The following is a 10,643-nucleotide window of genomic DNA, read 5'->3' on the forward strand; positions in this document are numbered from 1 at the left end:
TGTGATGAGAAATTATTATTAAGAAATAAATTCGATAGGCTGCGTGATTACCGATTTAATTACCATTGAAATTAGCCGGTGAAGCCGTTGCACGGTCTGCTAGAGACAGTGTCGCCAAATGTGTTCTTCGTTTGGTTTCCTCAAACAACAAACGTAACATTTGCTCACCTGGCTGAAATTTATCACTTTCTAAACGTGGAAATTTTAACTGTTAATGAGCATTTGAACGTAGGGTAATTTATGGACCCACAGTTGCCTGTGCATTACCACATTTTAGTGCGTGCAAGTGCTTGAATTTTCGTGCTCAGCGACCTAATTGGCTAATATCAATGCGAATTAAATATTAAACAGCGCAATTTTTAAAAATTTTTCTTAACAATAATTTATCACCACGACATATTGTTAATAGGTAGGAGACAATATGTTGTGAATAGGTGGGCGATGCTTAGAGGCATAGCAAATAATAGCAGAGCATACTAGCCAATACTCAACGTACAGATTTATTTTTTTTGCTATTCCCAGTCAACGTGAAATCCATGTGGATTCAACATAATCGAGGAAATAGACAAAAGTGAAGTTATCCTTGGAACAGCATTAAAAGACCTTAGCTTGGTCTGACGCAGTAATTTTCAAAGAAAACTATGGACCAAGGCAAACTTAGCCCAGAAACTTGGCGCCAAAACCTCATACTGTGTCATTCATAAGAAATAAAGTGCAGATTAAAAATAAACAAACATTATAGAAACTGCGTGATGTGCCTATGTTGCTTCGAAACGAATATTGCAAATTAAATTTAAAAAATCTTTCAAGCTTGGCAGTTGTGTATGGATTTTTCCCTCTTTTATACGAGTTAACATATGTGTAACTCCTCCACTCCATCTACAGCCATCGGGACCATGAGACCGCTGTGTCATCCCCAGAGGAGGATGCGGATAGGAGGGGCGTGGGGTCTGCACATCGCTCTCCTGGTCGTAATGATGGTATTCTTGACGGAAGCCGCTACTATTCGGTCGAGTAGCTCCTCGACTGGCAACGCGAGGCTGAGTGCACCCCGAAAAATGGCAACAGCGCATGGCAGCCTGGATGGTCACCCATCCAAGTGCCTGCCACGCCCAACAGCGCTTAACTCCGGTGATCTCGCGGGAACCGGTGTATCCACTGCGGCAAGGCCGTTGCCTATGTGTAACTCCTCACTATCCGGTTTCATAAATTTTTCGAAAATGCAACTGAATATATGCTAGGTGGCCATACAAGTGGTTCGAAACAACAAGATGAACAATGAATGGTACTTTCGTCTCCATAGCACTCCGTGGCTCGGCATGATGTGTGACTCGAACTCCATTGGAGCCCGGGTACAAACAACACTTTCTTTTCAGATCTTACGGCAGAAGCAATCACCAGAGATAACCTAACCACCGTACAACTCTCGCCTGAAAGAAGTTAGTGCGCCACCGACCCAATGACATAGTTGTCACAGTGTTAGAGTGGAAGAAACCAATCGCACCTCCATGCATGGGAGGCAGGATACAAGTGATGATGAAAAACGTATTTAGTCAATGATTCAGTTTCCTTCGTTATTATGGACTGTACGTATATTCAGCACACAGTAATGGACTCCATTCGCTGTTATATTGAGGGTACGTTCACACCAGACTCTGCCAGCTTTGGGGTAAGTAGGCATGGTCTGTCGTGAACTGAAGAGTGAGCAACACTCGTAGTGGGGGAAGTGGCCTATCCCGATAAAACGCTGCCGTAGAGGATGACTTCAGTTTCACCTCAAGCAGCTCAGTGCAGCGTGTGGTGGTTGACGTAGTACAGAGTGGGGCAGATAAAAGTGACCTGGAGAACAGAGACCCAGGGTACAAAGAAACGCAGCAGAGGAACGGAAATACATTACTAACCTGACTATAGCAGATGTTGAAAGTGACCACCATTCATCTCTTGGCACTTTTGGGTCCTGGTCAACAAGTTGCTGAAAGCGGATCGAAACTGGACAGCTGAAATTGCTGCAATCTAATCCTAAATGTTCTGTTGCAGTTCTTGAAGACTGAGGGTTGTTGCAATACGTCTTAGGCGTCAAGGCTCCCCACACAAAGTAATCACACGCTGACAGATCAGGTGACCTGGGTGGCCAGACTGACCTCTGCTGACAACTCCGTCAGGCGTGAAGATTATGTAAATGTGCTCCAAGGTTCGGCCGGCTGTATGGGCAGTTGCTCCTTCCTGTTGGAAGTAAATATAGGTCTTTCCCTCCGCCATTAATGCTGCCACAAATGGTTTCAAAATGTTGGCAATGTAACTCGACGAAGTCAGCCACTTGTCCTGGCCACTTTTATTTGCCCCACCCTGTATGTACTCATACGCGTTTCTTGCGTTGCTACATTAGTTACTAATTTTGTATATACTGTTCAAAGATTTGTAGGCACGTTGCAGAAGCTTCGGTATAGTTTTATGAAAGAGCATGTAGTTTCTCCTTGTGACGTAACAGAGTAGGGCGAGTAAGGACCCGCCTGCTCGCTCTTCAGCTCACAGATAGACTGTAGAAGTAGGGAGAACGGTAAGCAGCTTTAAAGGACTCAGGTACTTAAGTGGGATTGGCCACTCCGCACGCTGCGAGGGTTTCCGAGGCCAGGCCCTGCCATCCCGTCTGCTTACCTCTCTGCTCCACAGTATTAAGCGTTGGTTATTGCAGAGCTCCTTACGTCAATGGTGCCAGGATCGGTCACGGCAGAAGCTTGAATCAGTGCTGTTGCTAAGTGATGCTTTCAAGGAGCCAAAGGCAACCAAGAATAATACGATCGCCGGCCGGGGTGGCCGAGCGGTTCTAGGCGCTACAGTCTGGAACCGCGTGACCGCTACGGTCGCAAGTTCGAATCCTGCCTCGAGCGTGGATGTGTGTGATGTCCTTAGGTTAGTTAGGTTTAAGTAGTTCTAAATTCTAGGGGACTGATGACCTCAGAAGTTAAGTCCCATAGTGCTCAGAGCCATTTGAACCAATAATACGATCAACAGGAAAGTCTGGGAAGAAGTAACTACAGAGACAGGAAGTGAACGTATATTAATACTACGCATATTAATAATATGCACTTGAGTTTCACATAGGGTTATAGGTTCATTTAAAACTTTTATTTTTTCAGAAATTGATTTAAAGACACATAAAATAAACTAGACTTTTATTTGACATAACATTTAATATAAACTTTTAAAATGTAAGGTCACGATGACAAACACTGCGAGATAAGTTTGGCCGAGAAACAAATAAAATAGAAAAGCCAAAATCTGGTGCCGATGGAGATGAGATGAAAAGTACTTGGCAATATTTCCAGCTGATGGGCTTTCTGCGTGACACCGTGGTAATTGAACTCAGAATTTGCAGTTTGTGGGTTCACTCATTATCTTTGTCCCAAATAAATAAAAGCATCACTACGTCGTCATCTCTGGACATCACTTCAGTAAGGTATTTCTGACATCAGGGAACTTAGAGACGATTTGCCGAGACAAGAGGGAAAGGGCGCACCCATAAATAAACGCAATTGCATTAACGATGCTATGAAGGCAACAGAACAAATAAAGACCCAGAATTTCTGCAGAAATACATGTGTGAAGACTAGGATGGCAATATTATGTTTTCAGAACACTGGTAGCTGAGCTCTTCCATGTTCAAGAAATCGTGCAGTGCGACTAAAATTTCAGGAAATGATAAACAATGAACTACGATGCGATGGAATTGCGACATACCACTCTTAACCTTAATGACAAAATAGATTAGGGCCTTATTTCTTCCAAACTTTAATTTAGAATTCATTTATTTCTGTATTTAAATGACATGTAGACATCTTTAGTTTTAAGATATATATGCTGTTTAACACTTATGAATGAATTTCCCAATTATAATCTAGATATATTATCGATTACGTATCTCAGGGTAATGACAGGTTGTTCCTCTAGCGTTGTTGGCCTTCTATGGTTTGTTTCTTCTCCTTAAATATGTCTCTCCAGCCTTTCAAGCGGTGAACCAAATGCCTTTAAAAGCATTCATAAGCAGTTGAACAATATTATCACTGTACTTTCGAGCACAATGATAGAGAAGGTTGGATTCACCGTGAGTGTATCTGGACATAGTGAAGTCATGTATCCGAGTACTAGATAACATCACTGGATCGTGTAATTCAACCGTTGCACTGCACTGCAATTAAATTTTTACAGCATCATTGGTGACATCATTCTTCCACTCCCAAACGTTAGGGGCAAATGAGCAGCATGACAGTACAAAGTACGAATGGTCCTGCTGCTGCCTGCCACTTTGCACTGCTTTCCTATGTGTAAGACCGTTAGGAAAGCTGGAGTCTGCACATTGACTCCCCGCACGTCTGGATACAGTTAAATGTACTTGGAGGTGCACGCGGAGATCGCTCTTAGCCTGTTAGTCATGGTGCAGCATACTAATTTGAGCAGAATGTTGCGCGCACTGTGCCCACTCTACAGTTTTTATCAAACGGTCTAAAGAAGCTATTCCACAGAATATTTATTCTCTTGCATGCTATAGAATCATTTGTCAGTTTTATGATTATCTGCCAATCCTTTCATTAACTGTCACTGTTAGTGCGATATTTCGAAATAAAGTAACCCACTACTCAAAGCTCGAATAGACTCATATGAAAAATTGGAGTCGGTATAATTTTACGTTGAGTCCATGTTCAGTCATTCATTGCTGTGTATGAAAGGTAGATAACATATTAAAACTTAATTTATACTTGGGAAAACTCTCTGTTTACTCCAATCCCGAGGAAATGGATTGCATTAAGTTCATTCACTTCTGCTGCTTGTACCACAATAATGTGGTAGTGAACTGCTTGTATCATCTATTGCATCTCATGAAAATTCAGTCTACGAAACCAGTTTTTGACAAATAATTTCACACAAAGAGTAGAATATTTTGATATGTTGGTAACATGCAAAACTTTATCCACCACAGTATAAAAATACCTGTAGATTTTTTCAATAGCATAACGTAAATTTGTAGGGACATAAATTGGTTGCAAACTGAGAACTGTAGTGGGTTTACAATAGCATAACTGAAGAAATTATAAATATTTGTTTTTGTATCTGAAATGGGATTTTTCGTAAGTTATTGTTTTGTCTTCTTCTCAGTTGTTTATTTAATAATACACTGTCTCAAGATTCTGTCTCTATAGTAACTGGAGCAACACGTTTGTAAAGGAGTTGTGTAACCCTTGCAGCGTTGTGTTGCGAAGCAAGAAATGTGTTACTCAAAACGATCCACCTCTGAAAAGAATTAAGGGTTAACAAGTCAGGCGACAATAAACCACTCCTTTTATTCTAATTACAGTGGAATTCAGTAAACCAGTGTGGTAAGATCCAGTCCCAGCCATTCATTATTAAAATCAAAGTATTTTCCTCAATGAACTGAGAAATATCCAGTTGGCTCTTACCATTCTGTCTCTTAGTCCACATGCTACTCATACCCACCTAGTAATAAACGTACGTCTCTCACAGACATTAGTCTCCTAAACTGTATTTCTTTTTTCTCCAATAATTCAAACGCAAAGTTCTCTTTTGGGGAAATATTGCATTATACAAATAGTGGGGGCGCCACAACCCGACAGAGGAGAATTGATCACATGGTACAGATTCGCCTTTCAGTTTCACATTAAATTGGCCAATTTAAAGACCTCCATTCATATCGGGAAACTGTAGTCTGTAATACATCTGTAAGAAGGACAAGAAGGTGCTCAGATCCAGAACGTGTTTCTGCAGACGGTGACACTCCGGGTGTTCGTAAGGACTCTGTCGTGTAAAGTTGGAGGAACCTAACAAGATTTGCAACTCACGAGGACATTGATTTTTGCACATGGCGTAAAAATAAGTATTAATGTGAATCAACATAGAATTATACAACCAACCGGTTCCAAATAACTGTTTGGTACAGTGACCTAGGTTTCAACACCTACTAAGGGCATCTTCATTAGAATGAAATTTTGAGAAACCCTATAAAATAATACATTGAAAATCAAGTATGATAAGAAGTATACATTAACCAATATGACAGTTGTCAAGACGTATAAAATTACACTGCGAAAAAGCAATGGCCAGATGGCAATAAAATAAGACGTTCTACTCTTCGCCTAGCTAGGAACATCATCAGACTGATCGGCTCAGTGGCTTACATTGCTGCTACGAAAACAACACAAAATGCACCGCCTATCGGGCGCGGGCACTGACATGTTCCCATTTGAAGCATTATAACGGAAATAACTTTAAAAAGCCCAGATAATTTTAACAATATAAAATAAAGGAAGAGAGCTTAACGTATTTTTGAATATACACAGTAATAAAACAGATTAAGTATAACCGAGAGCCATCTGTTAGGCTTTACAGAAATTACTCTTATGTAAAGGACAGAATAATATAAAAAAATTTACAAACAGCTATACAATCAAGAAAATCTTTGCATGAAGGTAACTTCAGTAGTACACATCTATGAGATTCGAAGAAAATAATGTTTCGGAAATAGAGACAGGAAAATTAATTAAAAATAGAGCAATTGAAATTCCGCGACCAGTGGATTGGAAGAATTGAAAAAAATTTTGTTATGTAGTTGTAACTGTTCACTAAGGATGACGCCATCGTTCTTAGAAATATGCTTGAAAATGTCCAGTTCTGCGAGTATATCGAGTCTATGATCTATATTTTCTCTATGTAAAATGGAAATTTCTTCAACGCCTTTCGATTTCTGCCCGGAAATTAGCAGATGATTAGCAAAAGTGGAACTGTGTAAATTAATGCCTCTTGTTCCCAATAAATGTTTCTTGTACGTGACACTACAAGACCTCCCAGTTTGCCCTATATAACAAGCGAGACACGTCTCACAAGTGATTTTATACACTCCTGAATTGTTTATAGGAACAAGTGTGGATTTGAGATCGTGAATGAGACTTTTTTGCAAGTTATTGTTCGTGGAAAAGCTAACTTTGAATTCAAATTATTTAATCAGAAGACGACGAATTTTATGAAAAATAGGGCCTAAAAATAGAACCGAGAAAACATTTTTGTACTCGTTACAGCCAGAAACAGCACTACTGCCTGAAGTTGTCACTTTAGCGTCAGTTTCAACTTTGAAGACCTTGTCAACGAAATTGGGATCATAGCTGTTATTAACTGCAATACTTTGTATTATATTCATCCTTCATTAAGCGTGTCAGGTGACAAAGGTACAGAAACTGCAGGAAGAGTAGGTGAATGGAAAACCCGCTCTTATGGGAATGAGGATGAACTGAACTACCGGGCCAATTTGATAGGTATTAGTGGCTTTTCAGAAAATATCGAAAGAAAATCTGTTGTTGTCAACAGCAATACTAAGGTCCAAGTAATTAAGCTGACGGTCTTTATTTTGTAATTCACGGGTGAAACTGATGTTTTTCATGAAGACCATTAAAAATTTCAAACAAATGCTGAATTCCGTACCGGAAACCACTGTATATGATCAAAATGTCCTCTACGTACCGGGCATAAGACAAAATTATCAGATCGACATCTGAAAAATTGTTGAAGATTTTCTCTTCCAGCGAATTATTGAAAATATCGACCAAGATGCCTGCCAGTGGGTTACCCATAGCCAGATCGTCAAGCAGACCGTATAATTTACCATTAAAAACAAAATAGTTGTATTTTACTGGTATTCATAGCAAACGAACAGAGTCAGTGATTTTCTCATCAGAAATATTTTTTTTAAAAGTACGTAGATTTTTTCAACAATGTCAATGGTTGTTTGAACAGGTACGTTAATATATAGGTACGTAATACAAAATGAAAACAATTTAGTATCTTGGTCACACTGCAGATTTTTGATTTTATTGATTGTATTTTTACTATTGGCTACAGAATAATTATTTATAAAAACAAAGAATTTTTTTATTTTTTCGTGAAGGAACCATGCTAACTCATGATATGCACTGTTCATACTGTTCGCAATAGGACATATCGGAAGGTGACTTTGAACTGGGAACGCCATTTTGGGGCCTGTTGATTCATATTGATAAGCTGTTATAATTTTTTAAGGAGAATAATGTTTCGGAGCTAGATGAGGATCCGACCCCCATGATAGAAAAAGAAATTAGGCTTGCTGTTAACCGCGCTACGGGTTTGCTGACATAGTTTCATAAAAACAGCTTATTGATATGACTCCACAGGCCCCAAAATTGCGTTCCCAGTTCAAAGTACATAAAGGTCACCATCCGATACGTCCGACTGTGAACAGTATGAACAGTGCACATCATGAGTTTGCCAGGTTCCTTCGCGAAAAAATAAAAAACCACTTTGTTCTTAGAAATAATTATTCTGTCGTCATCAGTCAAAATCTAGTCAGAAACATCAAAGATCTATAGTCTAACGAAAATGCTGAATTGTTTTCATTAGATATTACGAACCTATATCCTAACGTACATGTTCAAACAATCAATGACGTAGTTGAAAAAAACCTACTTACTTAAAAAAACATATTTCTGACGTGCATATCACTAACCTAATTCGTTAATTACTTGGATCTCAATATTGCCGTTGACAACGACAGGCTTTCTTTCGGTATTTTACGAAAATCCACTTATAGAGATCAAATTGTGCTCGCTAGTTCAGTGCAACCTCATTGCCATAAGAAAGCAGTTTCTGTACTTTTGTCACTTTACAAGCTAAATGAAGAGATGAATATAATACAAAGTATTGAAGTTACCAACAGCTATGATACCACGTTAGCTGACAAGATCTTCAAAGTTAAAACTGACGCTAAAGTGACCACTTTAGGCATTAGTGCTGTTTCTGACTGTAACGAATACAAAAATGTTTTCTCGATTCCATTTTTAGGCCCTGTTTCGTATAAAATTCGTTGTCTTCTGATTAGAAAATATGGATTCAAAATTATCTTTGCCACGAGCAATAACTTACAAAAAAATCTCATTCACAATCTTAAGTCCACAGTTGCTCCTAAACACAATTCAGAAGTGTATAATATCATTTGTTAGACGTGTTTCATTTATTATGTAGGACAAACTGTGAGCTCTTTTTAGTGTCAGGTACAAGGAACAGTTATTGGGAAAAAGAGGCAGTAATGTGCACAATTCCACTTTTGCTAATCATCTACTAATTTCCGGACACAAACCGAAATGCGTTGAAAAGATTTACATTTTACGAAGAGAATAGAAAGGTCATAGACTGGATGTACTCGAAGAGCTGCAGTTTTTCAAGCATATTTCTTCAGATTTAGTTGTAAGTCCACCCATTGGATTGCCCATCAAAAACTGAACACAGATCAAGCATGAAAACAAGATGAAGGTGTACTGAACTGTGGAAATAAGAAGCAAAATAGAAACATTGAACAGTCCAAATTTAATAAGTGCCATATCGAGCAACGTTAATAACCGTCGCGTTGTGGTTGTGTGGTCACGGTCAGATACTACGACTGGGGAGATCCGACTTCAAATCTCCCTCGTACCCAATATGTATTTTTTTTTTTTTTTTTACAAAATTACATACTGTCCAGCCGATCATTATGTGTCTGTTTTCTGTATTCAAATTTGTGTGTGTGTGGTGGTGTTCCGTTTTGTAAGCTTCGACTCTCGAATTCCTTCGTTGTGACATAGTTCCCACCCATTAATTTCTTATTTTCATTTCTTGAGAGGTCAATGCGGCATCTGTGATGCACTCTATTAATTCATGGCCTAAAAATATATATTTGCGAAAATAATAGAGATATACACTGCTTGACAAAAAGTGAATCATCCAGAAGGTGAGGATGAAACGAAATCAAACTATACCGATTGATTCAGTATGTGATGTTATCTCAGTGATTTAGAATTGATTTAAATTTATAAAGAACTTTGTAGTATGAGCCCACTTATCAGTATCACCTAGCACCCCCTGTGGAGTAGATGAACGCACGGATTCCGTTAGTAAGAGTGTCATGAAGACGTATCGTTACTGAGGCAAGCTTATCCACAACTGTTGTAACTGGTCCTCGATATCATCTCTTCTGGCACTGGGACGTAGTTGCCGCCGGAGCTGGTGTTCAGTCAGGAACAGATTGGAGGATCCTGCTAGCCGCGCGAGTACCTCAACATCACGCAGAAAGTTCATAGAGAGACGTGCCATGTGTGGACGAACGTAGTGCTGTTTATAAATGGCACAGTGACGTTGTCGCCTGAGAGGCAACACACAAAGACTTAGCATGTCCATGACGTACCATTGAGCCTTAAGAGTTCCCTTACTCACTACAAGCCGTGACCTGAAGACGTACAGCCGGCCGCGGTGGTCTCACGGTTCTAGGCGCGCAGTCCGGAACCGTGCGACTGCTACGGTCGCAGGTTCGAGTCCTGCCTCGGGCATGGATGTATGTGATGTCCTTAGGTTAGTTAGGTTTAAGTAGTTCTAAGTTCTAGGGGACTGATGACCACAGCTGTTAAGTCCCATAGTGCTCAGAGCCATTTGAACCATTTTTTTTGAAGACGTACACAATGGCTTCCGACACGATGATGGTTCAAATGGCTCTGAGCACCATGGGACTCAACTGCTGAGGTCATTAGTCCCCTAGAACTTAGAACTAGTTAACCCTAACTAACCTAAGGACATCACAA

The 10,643-nt window shown here is 39.7% G+C and overlaps 1 pseudogene; it reads right to left on the reverse strand.

Annotated features, from left to right (window-relative positions):
- Nucleotides 1-1,059: 1,059 nt before the first annotated feature.
- LOC124723832 lies at nucleotides 1,060-1,177 on the reverse strand (annotated as a pseudogene).
- Nucleotides 1,178-10,643: the final 9,466 nt, after the last annotated feature.

This window comes from Schistocerca piceifrons, chromosome X (genome assembly GCF_021461385.2).
Source record: "Schistocerca piceifrons isolate TAMUIC-IGC-003096 chromosome X, iqSchPice1.1, whole genome shotgun sequence".
NCBI classification, from domain to species: domain Eukaryota; kingdom Metazoa; phylum Arthropoda; class Insecta; order Orthoptera; family Acrididae; genus Schistocerca; species Schistocerca piceifrons.